Raw genomic sequence first — 24150 nt, 5'->3', positions numbered from 1 at the left:
AGAAGCAAACTCAAGGCACAGTCCCTGTGATCGGGAGCAGGGCAGGGGATCAGAGGACTGCAGAGAATGGCGGCAGCTGTAGGGCAGCTGGCTGAGCTTGCATCAGCACTGCTGCATGTTCAGAGAGCTTGAAGTGAAAGGTTCCCTGTCACTATCCCTTCCTCACTTCAAGTTTTCTGAATATTGAACAGTGCTGCTTCATGAGAGCTGAAGTTGCTAATACTTGGAGGCATTCCAGCAAAGCGAGGAAGACCTCTCAGAAATATTCAAGAAAGGTTCATGCATCAGGGAAGGGAAGGGATCAGAGAACTTCTTTGGTGCCTTTCAAATAGAAAATTTTGGAATTCTACAATTTCGTGTCTGCCCCCATCCATGGGGGCAATGACAGCTATACACAAGTGAGACTCCAGCCCCCTTCCCTAGCTCAACAAAACCCCTAGGAGGGAGGGTACCCCAGGGTTGAGGAGGAGGCTTGTCTGTAGACACATCAGTCCTTCCTGTTTCCTTCCCATCACTTGAGCAAATTACTTGGTGCTATGGTCAGAATGTTTGTGTCCCCCTAAAATTCATATGTTGGAACTTAATCCCCAGAGTGGTAGTGTTGGGAGGTGGGGCAACTGGGAGGTGATTAGGTCATGAGGGTGGAGCCCTTATGAATGGCATTAATGCCCTTATCAAAGAGTTCCCAGAGAGCTTATTTGTTCCTTCCATCCACTGTGTGAGGAGGCAGCTGAAAGGCACCACCCCTGAGGGATGGGCCCTCACCAAGCACTGAGCCTACCATGCCTCAATCTTGGACTTCCCAGCCTCCAGAACGGTAAGCAATACATTTCTATTGTCTATTAATTACCTAGTGTATGGTAGTTTGTTACAGCAGCCGGAATGGAGACTTGGCTATTCCAGCCTCAACTGCCTCATCTGTGAAATGAGAATAATGGTACCTACTTCATAGGACTGTTGAACGATTAAGTAAGTGAGCTCATATAAAATGCTGACAGCTGGCACACAGCACTCAAACTTTTGGATCTCATCATAAATACTATGATTCCCTCCCAGTCTGGATCAGCTCTCCTCTCTCAAACTACTGGCTTGCTTCAGGTGTTTACTTCCCAAGCTGGGCACCAAGAGATTAAACTATGCTGTCTTCTGTCCTCAGATATGGGTAACCTGTTCACCTCTGCCAAAAGACAGCCTGCATCATAAGCCAGAACACACACTCACACACCTGCCCCACCCCTAAGATAGCTTCACACTCATTTATGGGAGTTCATCTTCACAGAAACTATGGAAAAGAGCTGGGGGAAGTGTAGAGGGAGGTTCTAAAGGCACCACAGAGAAGGAATCATGTCCATCTACCTTGGGGCTGTGCGAACATCCCCAGAATCCCAGGTGAAGCCGGGTGCAGAACTCTTGCAGGCTTCTACAAATAGTCTCTGGCACAAACAGCTCTTAAACAACATTGTGTATTTGTCCCAACCAAACATAACCACCAAAACCCACCTAGACAACATTTTTTTTCTCCATTTAAGAGCTAATGAGTAAAACCCAGATATTGAAATGTCGGCTTCCAGACATCTAAGTTAGTGAAAGTGAAGTAATATAAAATACTTCTTCCTTCATTGATTAATCAATCAGGGTTGTCTTTCTTAAATGGCAGGAGTAAGCAGTTCTGCCATTTAAAATATAAATTGTATCTCCCTTTGCGGAAGGAATAGAGAAACAAACTCTGGGCACCTACAATCAAACTCCTTCTATTTAGCTTCTTAAAAGTATATTATTCATAATTCCAGCCCCCGTCTTCAGTTAGCATAAGGGATAAACTAAACACATTTGCAGTAAAGAATATTAGAGAAAGAATCAAACTCCTCATATTTAGTCTAAATCCTGCAGTAGATAGACAAGGGGAGAGGGACGGAGAGCTGTTAAAAAAAAAAAAAGCATACGGTTTACTAAAAAGTCGTAACTCTATAATATTTAAAAAGAAATGCAATATTGTTTCATTATCTAGTAAACTGTTACTCAAGCCTTGCTAAAGATAAGTTTCCTATTACAGGCCTTTAAAATAAGGACTTGCTTTGGTAATTAAATGGTAATAATGCAGAATTACATGGAGGTAAATGAAAGCTGAAGAAGTAACATGCTAGCACTTAAAAATGACTTATTCTTAACCCTGTCTCTACAAAAAAATATAAAAACTCAGCCAGGCCTGGTGGGGCACACCTGTATTCCCTCCTCCTCAGGAGGCTGAGGCAGGAGGGTTGCTTGAGCCCAGTGGTTTGTGGCTTCAGTGAGCCATGATCGCACCACTGCACTCCAGCATGGGAAACAGTGTGAGATGCTTTCACACAGAAAAAAAAAAAGAAAAAAGAAAAAAAAATTGGCTAGGAGTGGTAGCTCACGCCTGTAATCCCAGCATTTTGGGAGGCTGAGGCAGGCGGATCACCTAAGGTCAGGAGTTCAAGACCAGCCTGCCCAACATGGCAAAATCCCATCTCTACTCAAAATACACACACAAAAAAAAGTTAACCAGGCATGGTAGGGGGCACCTGTAATTCCAGCTATGCAGGAGGCTGAGGCAGGAGAATCACTCGAACTGGGAGGCAGAGGTTGCAGTGAGCCGAGATCGCACCACTGCACTCTAGCCTGGGTAACAAGAGCAAAACTCCGTCTCAAAAAAAAAAAAAAAAAATTAATTTAAAAAACTATTTTTTCCATGATCTAATTCACGTGATATATTTACTTAGATAAAATATGAATCATAAAAAGATAAACTTTAGGCCACACCTCTATTAAATATAACCTGCTGGGGTTCTGAATCAGAGAAGTTTCAACATGGTAATAAAAGGAAACGTTTCTCTAAGGTGTACAATTCATACTTTACTGTGTGATCTCAAAATGACCTAAAATTTAAACTTTTTGTTGGAACTTCACTTTAAGGCTTACCTATAATCCTAACGCTTTGAGATGCCCAGGCAGGAAGATCACTTGCACCCAAGAGTTCAAGACCAGCCTGGGCAAAATATTGAGACTTGGTCTCTATTTTTTTAAAAAATAAGAATATTAAATTTAAAAAATTCACTTTAAAAGTATGATTATAATAATTTAAAAGATCAACATTTTAATGTTTTCTTTCTTTTTTTTTTTTTTTGAGACGGAGTCTCGCTCTGTCGCCCAGGCTGGAGTGCAGTGGCGCGACCTCAGCTCACTGCAAGCTCCGCCTCCCGGGTTCACGCCATTCTCCTGTCTCAGCCCCCGAGTAGCTGGGACTACAGGCGCCTGCCACCGCGCCTGGCTAATTTTTTGTATTTTTAGTAGAGACAGGGTTTCACGGTGTTAGCCAGGATGGTCTCGATCTCCTGACCTCGTGGTCCGCCCGTCTCGGCCTCCCAAAGTGCTGGGATTACAGGCGTGAGCCACCGTGCCCGGTCAACATTTTAATGTTTTCTTAAAATTTCAAAATACATACCCAGTTAGGGAAGAGACTGGAAAATGCTAGTATGCTCAAGGACCATAATTTAATTAAAGCTAACATTGCATATGCAGCAAGCACCTCTAAGTGTGCAAAAAACTAAGCTAAACAATTACAAGACACAATCCCACTTCCTAGGAGTCTCCCCGTCCTATTAAGGAAATAGGACTAGAAAAATAAATCAGCAACAGTATAAAGCAATACGTGCTAAGGGTCAAAATAAAAATATTAGTAATTATTTCCTACCAGGTTAAGAATACGCACATTGTCATTTTAAAGATTCTGCCACTAGTAATAGTCAGAACCTTAGTCAGCATCTTTAAAAGTGCTAATGTAAAAATATGAATCTTTTTCTACAAAGGTACACAGAAACATTATCTTTTAGTCAGTATCTGGCATCACTTTAAAAGAACTGATGACTTTTGGCCAGGCATGGTGGCTTACGCCTGTAATCCCAGCACTTTGGGAGGCCGAGGCAGGTGGACCACCTGAGGTCAGGAGTTCAAGACCAGCCTGGCCAACATGGTGAAACTCCCATCTCTACTAAAAATACAAAAATTAGCCAGGCGTGATGACACATGCCTGTAATTCCAGCTACTTGACAGGCTGAGGCAGGAGAACCACTTGAACCCGGGAGGCAGAGGTTGCAGTGAGCAGAGATCGTGCCGCTGCACTCCAGCCTAGGCAACAAGAGTGAAACTCTATCTCAAAAAAAAAAAAAAAAAAAAAAAGAACTGATGACTTTTGGCATCTTCCCTTACTCCTTAGGAAGTTTCCTAAACCTCAGTTCAAAAATGACAATTCTGTTCTTTTCGGCTACACATGGGGCTGGGCACCACAGATTTTATATTACCCCTAAGTTTCAAAGGAAGTTTCTGTGTTCTTTACTTGGAGACCTGTTACAAAAGCTATGTAGGATTCTAGAGGCCCCGCTTCTTTTCACAGCCCAAGGCCAAGGCCAGGAGAGCTGACTGGGATGAGTTTATGGGCAGCACAGAGCACTGGCTACATCCTGATTTAATAGACACTGCCTATCCTACAAAGCAAGCACCGGGTCCAGATGGATCTCCTAGTGAGTTCCACTAAACACTTAGGAACCACCTAATTCCAATTTCACATAATAAATGTTCCTAAGGATAAAAAGATAAATAAAAGAGGGAACATATCCTTACTTTATTTTATGAAAGTAGCAGAAAGTAAAACTTTGATATTCAAACCATATAAGGAAAAAGGAAAAATCACAGCTCATTCTTACTCACAAATAAACCTGTAAAAACACTAAATATTAGCACGTGAAATTGACAAATATGTATTAAAAATACAATATGGCTAAGTTGGGATGCAATATTGGTTTAAGGTAATAAAATCTGTTCGTTTAGCTCACCACATTTATAAATTAAAAGAAAAAAACTATTTCAAAAGACGCAGAAAAAGCGTTAAATAAATTAAATTAAATTAAATTTTAAAATCTTTCCTTTTGAAACAAGTAACAAGACAAGAATGTCTACTATTGCCATCTGTTAGGGACTGAAATGACTCTCCCCCAATCATGCTGAAGTCCTAACCCCCAGTACCCGTGAATGGGACCTTATGTGGAAATAAGATGATCAGAGTCATTTACGGTGAGCTCTAATCCAACGTGACTGTGTACTTATAAAAAGGGGAAATTTGTACACAGAGACAGATACATATGGAGAAAAGATAAGTGAACACACAGGAAGAGGAAGGAGATCTATAAGCTAAGGAATGTCTGAAGTTACCAGACCTTGCTCTCAGATTTCTACCCTCCAAAACTCTGAAGTAATAAGTTTCTGTTGTTTAAGGCACTCAGCCTATAGTACTTTCTTACAGCAACCCTAGAAACTAGTACACGATCTCAGTTCAACACTGTATTAGGAGTCTTTGCCAGTACCATAAAACAAGAATAGTTACAAAGAATTGAAAACAGGCCGGGCTTGGTGGCTCATGCCTGTAATCCCTGTACTTTGGGAGGCCAAGGCAGGTGGATCACCTGAGGTCAGGAGTTCGAGACCAGTCTAGCCAACATGGTGAAACCCCGTCTGTACTAAAAATACAAAAATTAGCCGGGCATGGTGGCAGGTACCTGTAATCCCAGCTACTTGGGAGGCTGAGGCAGGAGAATCGCTTGGACCTGGGGGGCAGAGCTTGCAGTGAGCCACGATCACACCACTGCACTCCAGCCTGGGCAACAGAGCGAGACTCCGTCTCAAAAAAAAAAAAAAAAAAAGAAGAATTGAAAACAAAAACATAAAATTATAATTATTCACAAATGACATTACTGTTTATATAGAAACCCACAAAAAAGCTATTAGAATTAATGACTTTATAATTTTTTAAAAAACCAAAGTTGTTTGTATTTCTAGCCCCAAAATTAGAAACTTAAAAAAATGTACAATAGTAGAAAATATAAGGTATGAAAGAATTATCTAACAATGATATTTAAGATCTTTATGGATAAAATAATAAAATTTTATTGTTAGACATTAAGGAAGACCTAAATTATCATCTTAGAAGGCTTTTCTGCAGAAATTGAAAAGCTGGTTTTAATTTTAAATGGAAAGCACAGAACATAGCATAGTCAAAACAGTCTTGAAAATGAAGAACAAAACTGAAGGACCTACACTGATTTCAGAAATTGCTCTAATACTACAATAATTAAGACATGAGGATAGACAAACAGGTCAAGCCCGAGATTGGGAGAAAAATTTGTAATGCATGTATCTGGCAAAGGACTCATATCCAGAATATAGAAAAACTCCTACAAATGAATAACAAGAAGACAAACATTTTTAAAATGGGCAAATGACTCAAACACTTCACAAAAGGCATATGAATGACCAATAAGAACATGAAAAGATGCTCTCTATCTTTAACCGAGATATTTATTTTAAGCCACAATAAGCTATCACTTCACACCTACTAGAAGAGCTACCATTAAAAAGATTGACAACACCAAATGTTAATGAAGATGTAGAACAACTGGAAATCTCATATGTTGCTGGAAGGAGTTTAAAAGGGTAAACTTTGGAGATCTGTTCATCAGTTTTTTACAAACTTAAACATGCATTTGTCCAGTTATGCCATGTTTAATATTTCCATTTCTCTTGGGTATATCTATATCCACAAAAAGACCTGTATAAGATATAAGATATGCACAGCAAGCTTATTCATATTACCCAAAAAAAGGGAACGGCTCAATTTTCCCCACTTACCCCCATTTAATTGTGACATATTTATAGAGTGGAATACTACTTAGAAATAAAAAGAAATAAACTACTGACAAAGGCAACAAATAGATGACCCTCAAAAACACTGAGTGGAAGAAATCATGCCTATATTATATATTTCCAATTATCTGAAGTTCAAAAGTAGGCAACGCTAATCTATAGCGACAGAAATCAGAACAGTGTTTACTTTGGAAGGAACTGGATGACTAAGTGGAAAGGGACACAGCGAACTTTCTGTGTGACAGACATAGTCTGTATCTTATTCAAGGTATTAGCTATGCAAGTGTATGGAATTATCAAAATTCATTGACTTGTGCATTTATGTTCTGTGTATTTTACTGTACGCAAATTATGTATTTACAAAAAAAAGAAAAATCCCCTACCTGATCCAGAGAAAAAAAAATGCCATTCCAATACAAACTCTTACAGGTACGGGGAACGTGTGTGTGTGTGTGTGTGTGTGTGTGTGTGTGTGTGTGTGTGTGTACGAGCGCACGCACGCGCGTGCGTAACTCAAAAAGCAGATTCTAAAATTCACGCAGACTGGGAGCAGTGGCTCATGCCTGTAATCCTGTAATCCCAGCACTTTGGGAGGCCGAGGCGAGTGGATTACCTGAGGTCAGGAGTTCGAGACCAGCCTGGACAACATGGTGAAACCCCATCTCTACTAAAAATACAAAAATTAGCTGGGTGTGGCTGTGCACACCTGTAGTCCCAGCTACTCAGAATGCTGATGCAGGAATCATTTGAACCTGGGAGGCGGAGGTTGCAGTGAGCTGAGATTATGCCACTGCACTCCAGCCTGGGTAACAGAGTAAGACTCCGTCTCAAAAAAAAAAAAAAAAATTCACACGGCAGAAAGGGCCAGAAAAAGTTAGACACTTCCGAAAAAAGGTCAGGAGACTTGACTCAAAAGATAAAATATAATCAAAAACCATGGTAATTAAGACAATGTTGGACTAGCACGAGGACAGACCTAGAGAACACATCTGGGTGCCCAGAAACAGGCCATGCATATGTGGAAACTTGAAACCTGACTAGGTTGGCACTGTACATGTGGGGCATATACCATGTATAAACATGTACAGTAAACAGTACTTGTATGTCCATAGAAATACAAGCACAGTATTTGTGTGTACTAGATGTCCACAGAAAATATAAGAAAGCTAGATTCTGCCGGGCATAGTGGCTCACGCCTGTAATCCCAGCAATTTGGGAGGCCGAGGAGGGAGGATCACGAGGTCAAGAGATGGAGACCATCCTGGCCAACATGGTGAAACCCCGTCTACACTAAAAATACAAAAATTAGCAGGGCGTGGTGGCAGATGCCTGGAGTCCCAGCTACTCAGGAGGCTAAGGCAGAAGAATCACTTGAACCTGGGAGGCGGAGATTGCAGTGAGCCAAGATCATGCCACTGCACTCCAGCCTGGCGACAGAGCGAGACTCATCTCAAAAAAAAAAAAAGAAAAAAGAGAAAAAAAAGAAAGCTAGATTCCTACCTCACACCACACATCAAAATTATTCCAGGTGATTAATATTCTTAAGTATAAAAGACATAACTTTGAAACATTGGGAAAAAAGCATGAAAAAATATTCTCATGACCTTCTTAGGGTAAGGGAGAAATTCTAAAATAAGATATAAAAAAGCACAAACCCTAAGGAAAAATGATAAATTCTCCCATGTGAAAATGTACTGTTTCTGTTCTTCAAAAGACATCATGAAGAAAGTGAAAAGATAAGAGGAAAAGGGGGCTGGGGAGAAGACACTAACATCATATATCTGACCAGAAACATCTGGATGATGTGGGAACTCCTGCAGCCAGAAAGTCAAGGATCTAACAGAAGGATGGGCAAAATACACAAACAGGCCTTTCAATGGAGAGGAAACATGAATATCCAATAAACAAGAAAGAACACAACCTGATTAGCACCTAGAATTTGCAAATTACAACTAAAATGATATTTCATTTCCTACCCAATAAACTGACAAATATTTGAAGTCTGACAACACGTGGTGCTCCTAAGAACACAGCACAATGAGGAGGCTCCACCATGCTGGGGTAAGGACAGGTTATCATTATCTAGGAAGCCCCTGCCATGACTGAGTAAGCCATGACTCTACTCCTAGGCATCTGCCTTACTGAGTCTGTTTTGTGCTTACCAGGGCAAAGAAAGTTCACAGCAATCCTGTTTGAGACAGAGGAAAACTAGAAACACCTTATATTTCCTCCAAAGGCTGAAATACTGTACAGCTGCAAGAGAATGAACTAGAGCCACCCACAAGGGTGAATCGTAAGAGAATCTTAAGGGAATGATGAACACAAATCCAGGGAGGATGGGACTGGGTGTGGGTGTGCATGAGATTCCCAAGGGTCAGTAATGTTTTATTTCTGAAGCTGGGGGTTGCTTTTATTATGACTCTCTGTATCTTATACAGATTACAAATATCTTTTTATAGGCATTAAATATTAATTAAAAATATACATGTACATGTAGAATGTATAAAATTTTACTCATTTCCGCAAACCAGCTTACCCTGGAAATAGAGAAAGAATCTGTTTAATAAACCTGGTAGAATTCACAAACTGTATGTTCCTTGTTAAAAATTACATTGCATGGAAGCACATTTATCAAACAAATAAGTGATTTATAATTTCTTAGTTTATCTAAATGCAGTGCTTAGTTTATTTTTTATCCATATTTAATGGCCATTTCTCAGGATATCAAAGTCCAATTTGGGGCATTCCATCCATTATTTCCCATAAATATACCCTAGAAGGTAAAGGAAAAGACCAGCATGTGGTAGATGGCTCAGGGGGCGAACACCCTGCCCCATGGGCGTGTATACCGTCTGGGGCAGCAGCTTCTGTGAGGCTAGCCTCTTACCTCATGGGCCTCTGTCCCTCTCCCTTCCACTTCCAGGGCCACATAAGTATCTCCACTTTCAGTTTCAACCAGTTCAAAACTGGTTTTACTATCTCACTCTTCTTTCCATTTCCTCTGTACTAAAACTCACCAAGGACAGGCCTCATTAAAAAAAAGTCACAGCAGGAAGAATAAACGTGGAATGACAGCATTTTTTTTTTTTTTTTTTTTTTTGTGAGACAGAGTCTCACTCCATCACACAGGCTGGAGTGCAGTGGCACAATCTTGGCTCACTGCAACATCTGCCTCCTAGGTTCAAGTGATTCTCCTACCTGAGCCTCCTGAGTATCTGGGATTACAGGCGTGCATCATTTTGCCCAGCTAATTTTTACATTTTTAGTAGAGACAGGAATCTCACCGTGTTGGCCAGGTTGGTCTCGAACTCCTGACCTCAAGTGATCTGCCTGCTTCAGCCTCCCAAAGTGTTGCAATTACAGGCATGAGCCACTGTGCCTGGCCAAGAGCAATTTTTTAAGTAGATAATCTAGACATAAAAAGAGGCTTGTAGGCCAGGCGCAGTGGCTCATGCCTGTAATCCCACCACTTTGGGAGGCCGAGGTGGGTGGATTACCTGAGGTAAGGAGTTTAAGACCAGCCCGGCCAACATGGTGAAACCCCATTTCTACTAAAAATACAAAAATTAGCTGGGTGTGGTGGCAGGTGCCTATAATCCCAGCTACTTGGGAGGCTGAGGCAGGAAAATCACTTGAACCCAGGAGGTGGAGGATGCAGTGAGCTGAGATCATGCCATTGCACTCCACTCCAGCATGGGCAACGAGAGCAAAACTCCCTCAAAAAAAAAAAAAAAAAAAAGGAGAGAAAAAAAGAGGCTTGTAGCTCCAACATTAACTACATAAATATTAGCAAAATACACATATAAGATTTTAATATATATGTTTAACATATATAGGTATATATATGTTAAACATATATAGGTATATATATGTTTAACGCATATATACATATATGTATGGGTATATATTTGTTATATATTGAAATATACATTTGTTATATATTGAAATATATATATTTTTTATATACACACATACATAGATGTTATATACACACATACATACACACACACACACACAATAGGAAACTCCTAATCTGGTAGAGAGATAAATATATTCTGCCAAAAAGAATGCTACGACAAACTGGCATTTATTAAGATGGGCTCTTTACCAGTAATTATTCTTGAACCAAAGAATGACACTTTGTTATCGGCTTTACCAAATAATGTCCACCTGAGAGCCAACTTTAAGATTGGCCTGGTGTCCTACATGTCTGCAAAAAACCCTCACATTTTCTAATTACTTCACAGCTTATAAATGAAACAGACTCTTCAGAAACCTATGTAGCTATATGTGCACCACAACTTCATCACCCTGGGGGAGGAACTGCAAAAAGCCCTAGGAAGTCACTGTCCTATGAATAAGCTAAAAATTAATTCTGTATCTGCATTTTTAAAAGGACACACTACCTCAAGTAAGATTTGTTATTTTCTCATTTTACAGCGAGAAGTTTTTTTTTTTTCTTTATAATAGTCCATCAAAAATGAGTAGAGATCAAGTGGTCATTCTAACATTTGGAGCAAAGCCAGGTCAGATCTGAAGGCAATGCAGAAAGGAGGCAGGAATGTGGGCCACACACCTGAAACACTAGGTCATTATCCTCCTTATAACACACCATAAGGTAGTTCCCTGCCCAAAAGATAAACTCCAGACTCAGCTTAAGATGCACAGCCCTTAAAATTTTAACCTCAGCCAACCTTTCCTCCTTTATTTAGTAAGAAAAATTATAGCTATTAACCTATTCTTATTGTTCCATAATATCAGTCTCTTGTTTTATAAGCTACAATCAGTTCGGAATTGCTGCTGAGTTCCAAAGAGCCTGTAAGTGTCCAAGGCACTCCACAAACCAAGGAGTTGTCAAAAGGGATTTGAGCAAACACTACTCTCTAGACACCTTTCCAAAGGATTAACACTATGAGTCAGAAAATAGTTACCATTAACTAGAGTGGTGGGATTGAATTTAACAACGTAATAATCCCCAAAGGAAAACACTGCCTCCTTCTCATCTGTTGCTTGTCCATATGAAAAGTAGCAATGTCTGGGGGACAAGGGCAGCCTCAGAATGGGCTCCGGGGGACGACAAAGATTCCCACACACTGGACTACTTCTGACTGGCTGATGGCAGGGATCCTAGCTTTAGGCATGAGTATCTTTCTTTGTTTGCATCTTCCTACAATTTACAGTTTTTGTATAAATACAATGACTTATTTATTTATTTTTTTTTTTTTTGAGATGGAGTCTCTCGCTTTGTCGCCCAGGCTGGAGTGCAGTGGCGTGGTCTCGGCTCACTGCAACCTCTGCCTCCCAGGTTCAAGTGACTCTCCTGTCTCAGCCTCCTGAGTAGCTGTGATTACAGGCACCCGCCACCATGCCTGGCTAATTTTTTGTATTTTTAGTAGAGATGGGGTTTCACTGTGTTGGCCAGGCTGGTCTCGAACTCCTGACCTCAGGTATCTGCCCACCTCGGCCTTCCAAAGTGCTGGGATTACAGGCGTGAGCCATCACGCCTGGCCTACAATGATTTTTTTAAAGTTTCTATTTTGCCATTTTAATATAGAACTTTTATAGAAAAAAAAAATGTTTCTCTGAGAAGCAGTTTCTCAATTAACCTGGATAAACATATCTACTAAGACCATGAAGCCACAGATAGCAATGTCCATCACAGGGGAAAACTGAACACAGTGGCGTGCTGCATAATGACACTCCATTAACAACAGACAGCATCTACAACAGTGGTCCCATAAGGTTATAATGGAGTTGAACAATTCCTATCACCTAGTGACAATCTAACTGTTGAAAGGTTGTAGCGCAATGCATCACTCGCGTGTGGTGTTGCTGGCGTACATTAACCTACTGCAGTGTCAGTTGTAGAAAAGTCTAGCACATACAATTACATACAGTATGTAGTACTTGATATAATAATAAATGACTATGTTACTGGTTTATGTATTTACTCCACTACCCTTTTTATCATTATTTTAGAGTGTACACCTACTTATACAGAAAAAAAATAAGTTAATTGTAAAACAGTCCTTCAGGAGGACTCCAGAAGAAGGAATTGTTATCACAGACAACAGCTCCATGCATGTTACTGCCCCCGAAGACCTTCCAGTGGGACAAGATGTGGAGGTGGATGACAGGGATAAGGATGATCCTGACCCTGTGCAGGCCAAGGCTGGCGTGTGTGTGTTTGTGTCTTCATTTTTAACCAAAAAGTTTAAAGAAAAAAAAAAAGAAAAAACTTATAGAATAAGGATATAAAGAAAATATTTTTGTACAGCTATACAACATGTTTTCAGCTACATGTTATTACAAAGAGTGAAAAACTTTAAAATAAAGTTTATAAAGTAAAAAAGTTACAGTAAGCTAAAGTTATTACCGAAGAGAAGTATTTTTAGGATAAATTTAGTGTAGCCTAAGTGTACAATATTTACAAAGTCTATAGTACTGTACAGTAATGTTTTAGGCCTTCACTTTCACTTGTCACTTACTCACTGACTCACCCAGAGAAACTTCCAGTCCTGTGATCTCCATTCATGGGAAGTGCCCCATACAGGCGGACCCTTTCCTTAGTCTTTTATACAGTATTTCTACTATGCTTTTCTGTGTTTAGATGTGTTACACACATACTTTTGCATTACAAGATTCTCTTGTGCCTAGAGATTCAGTACAGAAGCATGCTGTATAGGTTTGCAGCCTAAGAACAATAGGCCATACCCATATAGCTTAGGGTATGAAGCTATAGGGTGTATTATACTCCTGTACCATACAGGTATATAATACACTGTACCATCCAGGTTTGTGTAATTCACTCTATGATGTTCATACGATGACAAAATTGCCCAATGGGAGATTTCTCAGAACATAACCTAGTCGTTAACTGATGCATGACTGTATATCATATATTAGCTCTAAAAACCAAACCTATAAGTGAATTGACAAAAGTTGCCATAGATCCCAAGAGCCTTTGAGAGGGATGGGGGGCAGACAGAACTTGGCACACTTCAGCCGTTCACAGCTCCCAATCAACCAGTTAGGATGCTGGTGCCATATAATTAGGAGAGAAAGCTTCACCAAGGACTCAGCTAAAAGCAAACCATGGTGGTGAGGAGGAAGGTGAAGGAAAGGGGTGGTGTGCAACACAGTGGGACACCTTGCCTTATTCCCCATGCTTTTTGAGGCTGGTCCTGAGAAGCTTAAGAGAGAAAGACTCAGAAGCATGCATTGGAGGCCAGTTTTCTTGTGGTCCCAGTGATGGTGGCTCTTGTGATGCCTGGATGAGGAGGGAGAGCCTGGAAAAGTCAGGTGGTGACTTCAGTCGAGGGGGTGGGGGGATGTGCTGACACCTACCTCTGGCTCTGTCAGCTTCCTAAAACAGAAACAGCGTGGGCAGCTGCCAAGGGGCCTGCCACTCAGCCTCTATCTCTGCGACCCCTTGGGACTCGGTGCAAACTCAGACCTCCCTATCTCCCTTTGGCACAGGCACCAACCTCATGCCCATTCTTCCTCTCCTGACCATCATATCGTGGGTATTGAGCAGGACAGGCAGGTATGACTGGACACTTTTTTTGCAGGCAGCAGGGAGAGAAGGCTTGAAAATCTCTATTTCCCATGCTGCATTCCTGACTGAATGAAGAGCCAAATCACAGCCTCAAAATTCTATATTGGGTGAGAAAAGGCAAACCTTGCCAGCAATATTCTCCCACTGCAAGCTACCTTCAGATGAAGTGTTTGTGCTAAATGAGTGAAATGAGATGTCAACAAAAGTCCCTACTAGAAAACAAACTGACAAACACCTCCAGTTCCCATGGGGGGTTTGATAGGCTCTCTGACAATCACTGAAGTCCCATCTGAAAAATGCATTTTGGTAGCTTTACGGGTTGACTTAAAGTCTTGAGATACTGATGTGGTTTTCTTAAATGTGTTGTTTCTATAGATTGTGAAGGTGATTGTCAGAGAGCATCTCGAATCCCCCATGGGAATTGGAGGAGTTTAGATAAATCCAAACTGAGGGATCGTCTACAAAATCTCTGACACCCTTTCAAGAGTGTTAAGGTCATGAAAAAAGAGGAAAGGCTGGGGAACTGTCACAGATTAGAAGCCAAGAATAAGTGACAATTAAATGCAAAGTGGGGAAACCGGATCAGAAAAAGGATCCTGGAACAGAAAAAAAGACATTAAGCAGAAAAACGGGTGAAATTCAAATACTGTGTGCACTTTATAGTGGTGTACTAGCACTAATTGATTAATTTTGATCATTATACTACAGCCATATAAGATGTTAACAAAAGAGGAAGCTGGGTAAAGTGTATTCATGAATTCTGTACTATTTTGCAACTCTTAGGTAAGCCCAAAATTACTTCAAATTTTAAAATGAAAATGTAATCGTGGTATATCGGATAATTATCTCACATTAGAGTGATCAAGAAAGAGAAAAGAAACCTGAGAATCTCCTTTTCTAGCAGGAAACGAAACAGTCATAAGACTGTGAGTGTCAGTGACTAAAAAGGACAAACATGAACCAATGCCCATCAGTCCAGCCCAGGACTCTGCTAGCACACTCTGGGCTACTGGAGCCTTTTTTATTGAGCCACCTTTAGAGGTGATTTTTCTCCAGCCAAGTGTCCTAGCTTAAAATTACAAGCATGAATAATATCCATAAATTAAAAGTTTTTTTTCCTTCTGAAAATGCATTTCAGAAGAGAGTTTGGGAGTTCTGCTCATTTGGAGTATTTCCCCCGACAGAGGGGCTGAGATTGGGTTGGGGTGAATGTGAGCTGACTCCTGCTGTGTTCAGAATTGGATACACCGTGAACTTTGGGAGAAGCAGTTAGGTGGGGGGCTCTGAGGGTGGACACTCAGGCTAGGAAGGAGCACAGCCCCTCAGTAATAAGGATCAAGGCCCCAGAGCGAAACTGGGCCACCCGGGCAGTGAACTGTGGTAAATGTGGGCATGCTTCATAGCAGACATTCCTGACATTAATCTGGGAATCCTGAGCTCTGCTTGTTGCTTGGTCACTTCCTGATGATCTTAGGCAACTCACTAAGAGGCTTTGTCTGGGCCTGTGTTCTCCTCCATAAAACAGAAATTTGGACTGGGCTGTGTGCTTCCCCTATACTGTTCTCCAGCTACTTCTGGATGAAGAGGAAGGGAATGGAGGTCCTGAAAGGTGGAAGAGCCACGCTGGTAAGTAGAGAGCTGGGATTCCAACCCAGGTAGTCAGCTCCAAAGCACACATCCTTAATCAGATGCCACACTGGCTCCCAAGGCCAATGCTGCCCCAAGCCTGGATGATGGATGGCACCCATAGGCTGCAGCCCTGGCTGACACCCTGACTGCCTCCTCATGAGAGCCCCAAAACTGGGTTTGGAGGGATACTGCACACTCGATATAGCATTATCCTTTTGTTCTTACCTAGACGCTGAGAGGTGGACATTATTATGGAGATACAGAGATCTTAGGTGGCTTGCTCAAGGTTACCTAGCTACAAGGTGATGAAACAGGGCTTTGACCCTAGTTTTTGTTCATGACTCCAAGGCCATACTCTTATTGATTGAGGAGAACAAGTGTATGATTTCAGATCCTCTCCTAGAATTCAGTTCTGAACAAAGCAACAACTCTCAGGAGGAGGCCACTATGGTACTTAGACTGGCATGCTGCTGCAGTTCCTCCTGAGGAGTCTTTGCTATTGCTTCCCCACCGTGAGTCTGGAAGAGGAATCCTGTGGCTCTATCTGCTTGCTGAAATTCAGACACAGAATAGTATGTTGACACGCTTTTCTACTAACATAGTAATCTACCAAAACAGGATACACATTTATGTGACAGCAACTGCTTTTCCTGAGCTGCACCCCATGCTGGTCCCGTGTTCTTCTCTAAGTCCCACAGCCATCTGTTGAATGACTCAATCTTGAAATTTGTCAGGAATCAACAATAAATTTATTGGCTTGTAGAAAAGTCAACTTTTCCCCCCTTTGAAAATGAAGACACTGCTTGACAACCATTTTATGTCATCTTTTGCACTCATCCAACAGACAGCAAGACTAGTTATAGTGCAATGAACCTGTTCCGATAATCTGCAAGAGTATCTAAAAAAAGAGGATTAAAAAAAAGACAGTTAAGGTCTAATATCTAACTTGTCATCTTAATATTATCATGATGTATATCTAATATATGTAACTATTCATAGTTGGTATCCTTTTTACTGGGCAATACTAATCAAAATTATTTAAATACATATAAACATATATTTATATACACACATATATACACACACTATATATGGCGTGTGTATACATACATATGCATAAGGGTGTATGTGTGTGTGTATGTACATATATATATATAATATACATCCTATAAGAGTACCATCAGCAGTTAGAATTAAAAGGGTTTAGGAAGAGAAGTGGGAGGTAGAAGAAGAGCAGAATAGAAATATGGCATTTACTTCATAACATCTTCCTCAATACTGAAACTTCAAACAGCCACAAAAAATTATCGAGTACTGGCCAGGAGCAGTGGCTCACGCCCATAATCCCAGCACTTCGGGAGGCCGAGGCAGATGGATTGCTTGAGCTTAGGAGTTCAAAACCAGCCTGGGCAACATGGTGAAACTCTGTCTCTATAGAAGAATACAAAAATTAGCCGGGCATGGTGGCATGCGCCTATAGCCCCAACTACTTGGGAGGCTAAAGTGGAAGGATCACTTGAGCCTGGAAGGTGAGGTTGCAGTGGGCCGAGAACACGCCACTGCACTCTAGCCTGGGTGACGGGGTGAGACCCTGTCTCAAAAAAAAAAAAAAAATTATTGAGTACTTATAGGACTTGATAGTCCATAATATCCAGTCAGTTGTCATCTTTAAATACATGATTTTTTCCTTAAATCTTTAACTTTTTCAACAGCAGCTACTTGACTATCAAGAAAAGATCTTGATTTCAAATCATCTGTAAGATTTCATAATTCACTTTTCATGAAGCACTTAAAGTCATTTGGGGTACCACCAAATTAAGTTGTTACTCTACATTCATTTAGTAGGTATTTATTTTTTTAAATAAAGAAAAATGACTCAGGTTTGCTACAGAGATGAGTTGTAAAGTCTGAGCCAAATTATTCGGCAGTATCCAAACACCTGGCCGCCACAAATGACTACTTTAATGTATTTCTAATGAGGGCTGGATTCAGACCAAGATGAAGACACTTAACCCATTAAGTAAAATTTCTTCAAGTTTTCTTAAAAGATCACAAATTTGTAATATTAGCATGAAGGAATAAGCCAAATAACTTCATTTTTTTTCCTAACAGAAATGTTAGCTGCAGATCAGACCCAGAAAATACAGCAAGTTTTCTGGCTGGGCGCAGTGGCTCAGGTCTGTAATCCCAGCACTTTGGGAGGCCAAGACAGGAGGATTGCTTGAGGCCAGGAGTTTGAGAACAGCCTGGGCAACACAGGGAGACCCTTATCTCTACAAAAAAATTTTAAAATTATCTGGGTGTGGTAGTGTGAGCCTGTGGTCCCAGCTCCTTGAGAGGCTGAGGTGGGAGGATCCCTTGAGTCTGGGAGATCAAGACTGCAGTGAGCCATGGTCACACCACTGCACTCCAGCCTGGGTGACAGAGAAAGACCCTGTCTCAAAAACAACAGCAAAAAAACCACCCAGAAGACAACAACAAAAAGAAAATATAGCATTTTTTAAATAGTGAGCTCTATGCTTTTAAAACTCCTCAACTGGAGCTGCCTAAATGAAGAATTGGCCCTTTACAAATCCCTGTCTCTGGAGGGTTTAAGCTGAGGTTAGATTGGTCCTGGGATTCCTGCAGTGGTGAAAACGCTCTGCCTCCAATGCTACAACAAGAGGACTGCCATGCACAATCATGAGTGGAGAAGAAAAGGCAGAGTGAACGAAGGCTAAGAGTGGCACCTCACCTCTCACCCAATTCAATTATGTAATGCAAACCTTGATGCACATAGCAAATTGGAATTCAGAACTCACAAGTTTAACTCCAGAGTAAATCATTTGTTAGGTTAACAATTACTCAAAACATAAAACTACATATTTTCAGAGCTGAGGGAGACCTGGCTCTACACCCTCATTTATATTTGTCAGCAACAATTTATTGAGCACCTACTAAATGCCAGACCCTGTGCCGGATCCTTTCCAGGCACAATTTCTTATTAGAATTCATGTGCCTGTTCTAATATTATCCCTATTTTGATGGAGGAATTCGAGACTCAGAATGTCCAGCAAATTGCCCAAAGGTCACAGGACATGGCAGAGGCAGGATTTGAACCCACACTCCACATTCATTACCACCACAGAGCATCACTCCCATTTCATAGATGACCTGGGGCAGGCTAGTTATGGACAGGTTCCAGCAGATTCCAGCCAGTAGACTTTCTAGTACCCCAGGCAGCGTTTTGCTACACATCACAGAAGCAGCTGCAATGACTGTTGAGGCTGCTTGGTTGGCAGAAATGGAAGGAAAAAGAAAAGGAAGCAGCTGACCAAATGTTCCTTCCGACTGACCATGGAGCTGCGAGCTCTCAGTTGTCTGCCAGCTTCCGGCTGACCAACAGAGAGAAGCATGTCCACCATGAGAGAGTAGCAGCCACCACACAGTCCCTCTACACTCGTTCATCCTGACTCCAAGCAAGCCAACACACACAATGCAGTAGGATCTCCCCTGCACACCTTCTCAGTGCCTTGACACCACAATCACACCCGCAGCTGCCTTCCTTCCTGATAGACAAGGTGCTTGCCCATGAGCACTTCATAAGTGATTAAACTCTGCTCAGACATGTTTTGATCATAGCTGCGCGTGCAGTCCACGTGCAGTAAGGCCTGCTGTGTGATCTGTGAGCTCCCATTTTTAGCAGCCAGGTAGGAGGCTTCCTGAGGGTCACTCAACAGTCCTTGGGTAGAAGCCACGGCAGGTGCAGACAACTGGACAGCTTCCGTGTTTAAGGATATCAGCACTTAACACAGGGAGGCAGGCGGACTAACTTGCACCTGCACCTCCAGAAGGCAATGGGAAGACAACAATTCCACGGGGATGACAGCTTCCAGACCTTGACCTGGTGCTAAAAACAGGGGCCAGGAAGCCCAGCACAGCACTTTTCCCCGCTCCCCAACACACCCCTGCCTACTCTCCAGATCAGGACAATTCAGGCCTGAGTGTGACCCGAATTTGAGCTCTCAAATCCAAAGAGCTCCAAGAAACCTCAATCACAGCGCCAAAACCATTCCATACCAGGGATGGAGGTGCAAGTCCTTCCTGGCCCTTCTCCCCGGAAAACCCAAATCAAGGACGAGGTCTCTCAGGTCTTCCCTTGCCCTAAACACACACGCACTCCTCACACACAACATACACACTTGCTGACCCCACATCCGTGCACACTTCATCCCACACACACGTGAACACTTACTTGCTCACCCCAGCAGGCTAGCCGGCCCTCACAAGGGACAACTACCAAGTCGCACATCTGCACACCTGCCCCCAAGTATACAGCCACTTCCTCCCCCCACCCCGCGCTCCAGCCCCCACTACACCTGCCCCAGCGCACACGCACGGGCTCGCCCTCCACCCCGCCCCGCCGCTTAACCCCCACTCCTGCTCCCCGCTCTCCTGCCCCACGCGCCCCGCGCCCTGAGCCCCGCACCCCCCGCCTCGCCGCCCCGCCGCCCCGCCGCCCCGCCGCCCCGCCGCCCTCCTCACTCACCGGCGCCGGCGCCCGCCGTCCCGCGCCGCCCCGCGGCCTGGGGCCCCGCCGCCCCGCTCCGGCCCGCGGCTCCTGGGCTGGCCCGACCCCGCAGCCGCCGCTTCCCGTCACGTGGGGCGGCCGCCAGGCGCTGGCGGAGGGCGGGAGCGCAGCAGTCCCCGCGCCGCCCGCCGGCCCGCGCGCCCTGCCGCCTGGCTCCGAGCACAGGCCGAGACGGGCCCTGCTCTGGGCCTCGGCGTCCCCCTGCGTGTACAGGGGCCACGACACGGCCCGCCTCGCGGGGCGGCCGGCGGGCGGAAGGTGTTCATTCGGGGGGCGCTGAGGCTGCCGGCCCCGGGCGAGAGCGTGGTCCGCGCCAGCTGTGCGAGCCGTGGGGCTGAGGTCTCTTCTCCGCCCCCGCGAGCGTCAGGGAAGCCGGGCTTTGCCTGGCTCCCTCGCCACCCAGTTTCTGTCACCTACACAGGAGGAGGGCGCTGGGGAAATATCTGCTGAGTGAATGAATAAATAAATGAATGAATAAATCCTGGGAAATGCTTGGGCCCGCAGCCGCCTGACCACGCTGGCTGGAGGATCGGACGTACCGCCGGTGCCTCACCAGGAGCAGAAGGCACGGTTGGGATGCGCAGGCCTCCCAGGAGGCCCATAGCGCCCCAGGGCCCTAGGGATTGACTGGGACCCCTGATTGGCAGAGTCCACCTGCTTGATACACTTATTTGAGAAGGGAGGCCTGGGACTATCTTACTCCTTTTAGGAAAACCCAACTGTAGCTGCTATTCCTTTGGTTCAGGCCGCAATGAAGAATTGTAGGTTACCATAAATCCATGAACCCCTCTTCAGTATGCAAAGTCCAATTTCATGACGAAAGAATTGGAAAGCTCCCTCCAGAGTTGTCAGAACTCAATTATTAGCATATAAAAAGTCAAATTTTCCCAGGGATTTTCAGACTTTAGAAACTGCTAGTGACCTGTGGCCTCCGCTTTCTTCCAGCCATTCTGAGTATTGTAAAACAAAGATATTATCCCAACCCTGAAGGCAGATACCAGATTGTACTCCATGGTCTTCTGTTTCAAAGGGATAAAAAAAGAAAGAAACTGGCCAAAAAAAAAAAAAAAAACACAAAACCAACAATCCTGTGACTTGTCCTCCACCCCTAACCAAGTGTGACTCATGGCCACATAAATGCCCCATCCCCAGTGGTGCTTCAGCTCTGACCCAGCGGAACCAGTGTCACCGGCTCAGCCTCCAGGTAGGGGACTGGCTTCCAGGAGGGTAAAGCTCTGACCAGCAATTGAGCTTCAAGGGCAAGCAGCAGTGAATGGATCTTCAAGTCTAAGGTGGCCAACAGCTAGCGGAGCCAGGGATTGGGAAGGTACAAGAGCAAATCCAGTCTCATTTTACAAAAACCAGGCTCACAGAGACTATGTGACTTGTCATCAACTAATCACCGGCTCAGGTGGGCCTAGAATTCACCCTTGTGCTTTTGCATCTTAGTCCTCTACCAGATCACATTACAGAGAGCTGCACAAGACTAGTTACAGAGGTGATACCTACTGACTGCCAGACAGTGACTTCAGAAACTGCTAGTGACTGAGCAATGAAGTAGACGCTATTAATTTACTTAATAGCGTCAAAGAATTAATTTAATTCTTTGATTGAGGCAAAGAAAAGTGAATGACTTCCTGTGTTAATTCACTTAGGAAAATATAAATAAAAAAATTTTAAAAGGTGACTTGTCCCAAACCTATGCTGTAAGAAAGAGCAACAGTAAGAATCCAGAATTCAGCAACAGTGATTCTTTTTATATAAAGTTGTTTTGAATGAATAGTTTATGAACAATCTTTGTGTTCTATTTTAGATAATCCAGGAGTGAAAATGTATAACAAGAGATAATTCAGATACATTTATTTTATGAAAGGATTTATCACAGGATTTTTACAATGGCAAGCTCCATATTATTCCATCTAGAAACATTTGTTCCTTCTGAAAATTGATGAGAAGTCTGTGTCACAAATGACAAGCACCTCCATGTAAATGCCTGTACCATAAATACGCAAATATGTGCACAGGCCAAATTCCTTATGTTGTTTCTATTGGTTACATTTAAGAAGAAATATCAACCATATGGCTTTCAAAACAATTATTAACTTCATTTTTTAATATTTATTAAATATTCCTTGGGCCCATACCAAGCGTTACTTTACAGAATGTGAAAAAGATGTGCTCCGATGAGAATGGTTAATGAAGACTGAGTTACATCGATATAACTGAATATTTTCATAGTTGCTGTCTACTCTCAAAACTTAGTATTTTTATGCTTACACATACTCTGTGCTTCTCACTTTCTCACTGGGTATATGCTTGGGAGGGCAAGGATTGTGTCTATGCTCTCTGCTGTATCTTTCTGCATATAGAAAACACTCAACCAATTTTTAAAAATTCTTGATGCTCAATATTGAAATATTAACTAGATTACTTGTTTTTTTAGACAGTCTCTTTTGCCCAGGCTGTAGTGCAGTGGTACAATCTTCTCAGCTCACTGCAACCTCTACCTCCTGGGTTCAAGCAATTCTCCTGCCTCAGCCTCCTAAGTATCTGCGACTACAGGCATGCACCACCACGCAGGGCTAACTTTTGTATTTTTAGTAGAGAAAGGGTTTTACCATATTGAACAGGCTGGTCTTGAACTCCTGGCCTCAAGTGATCCACCCACCTCAGCTTCCCAAGGTGCTGGGATTACAGGCATGAGCAACCACATCCGGCCTAGATTAACTTTAAAAGAGGCTTTGAGTACTAAGATTCCATTATTCTAATATATAAACTGTTTAAGAACACATGTAGGATGGTTGGTGTCATTTTAGAAGATAAGCAAACAAAGGTTATATTTTTGATTTTTTTAAAGCAACAGCTTACTGTGTGCCATGTTTTAAGAGCTTTTACATGTAATAGCTCGTTTAATCACATATACACACACATTCATATACTTGTAATCTAGCTTCAGTAAAATAAACTTTTTTGAACTATTGTTCAATCAACTATTTCTTTAGCAGCTCCTATGTGCCAGGTACTATGCCAGAGTACTATGCCAGATACTGAAATGAGGAAGACAGTCTTTACCCTCAAGAGTTTAATGTGCAATGGTTTATAAGGTAGAGTTGGTAGCCAGCAGTATCATCACCTCTGGACTTGTTAGAAATACAAATTTTGGTGTCCCCATCCCAAACCTCCTAAATCGGAAACTCTGGGGTCAGGACCCAGCAAACTATTTTTACAACCCCTCCAGGGGATTCTAATGGGCACACAATTTTGAGGACCACTGGATTAGTGTGATATGTGCAAGAGAAACCCACCTAATGAGATCATAAGGCAAAAAATAATGTGCTCTAGAAGTTTGGTGATAGTGGAGCTCAGTTAGGAAGTACCTGAGGTTGCGGAAAGGTTCATTCATCTGTATTCATTCAGCACACACTTACTGTTCTTGTGCTATTGTGGCAGGCACTGAGAATCCAAAGATGAAAGGTAACCTATGAGTGCTGTCATCATCTGAATGTGTACCTCCAAAATTTGTATGTTGAAACCTAATCCTCAAGGTGATGGTATTTGGAAGTGGGGCCTCTAGGAGGTAATTCTGTCTTAAGTGTGGAAACTTCATGGATTATTGCCCTTATAAAAGAAGCCTAAGAGAGCCTGTTGCCCCATCCACCATGTGAGGACACAGTGA

General features: G+C 42.6%; 1 protein-coding gene across 4 annotated transcripts in view; it reads right to left on the bottom strand.

Annotated features, from left to right (window-relative positions):
- TGFBRAP1 (transforming growth factor beta receptor associated protein 1) overlaps positions 1-20888 on the bottom strand; it is a 71977-nt gene extending 51089 nt beyond the window's left edge. For 2 of the 4 annotated variants that reach the window (XM_055243969.2, XM_055243971.2), the window contains exon 1: positions 20433-20888. The gene's annotated coding sequence lies outside the window, so the exon portion shown is untranslated. Of the gene's footprint in view, positions 1-5573; positions 5695-20138; positions 20255-20432 lie in introns of those variants that run through there. The other 2 variants (XM_063616673.1, XM_055243970.2) reach the window with 2 other exon arrangements.
- Between the last annotated feature and the right edge of the window lie 3262 nt (positions 20889-24150).

Source organism: Symphalangus syndactylus, chromosome 14 (assembly GCF_028878055.3).
Source record: "Symphalangus syndactylus isolate Jambi chromosome 14, NHGRI_mSymSyn1-v2.1_pri, whole genome shotgun sequence".
Classification (NCBI taxonomy): Eukaryota; Metazoa; Chordata; class Mammalia; order Primates; family Hylobatidae; genus Symphalangus; species Symphalangus syndactylus.
Note: the sequence above shows the minus strand (reverse complement) of the source record. Positions and strands in the feature narration are given on the sequence as shown.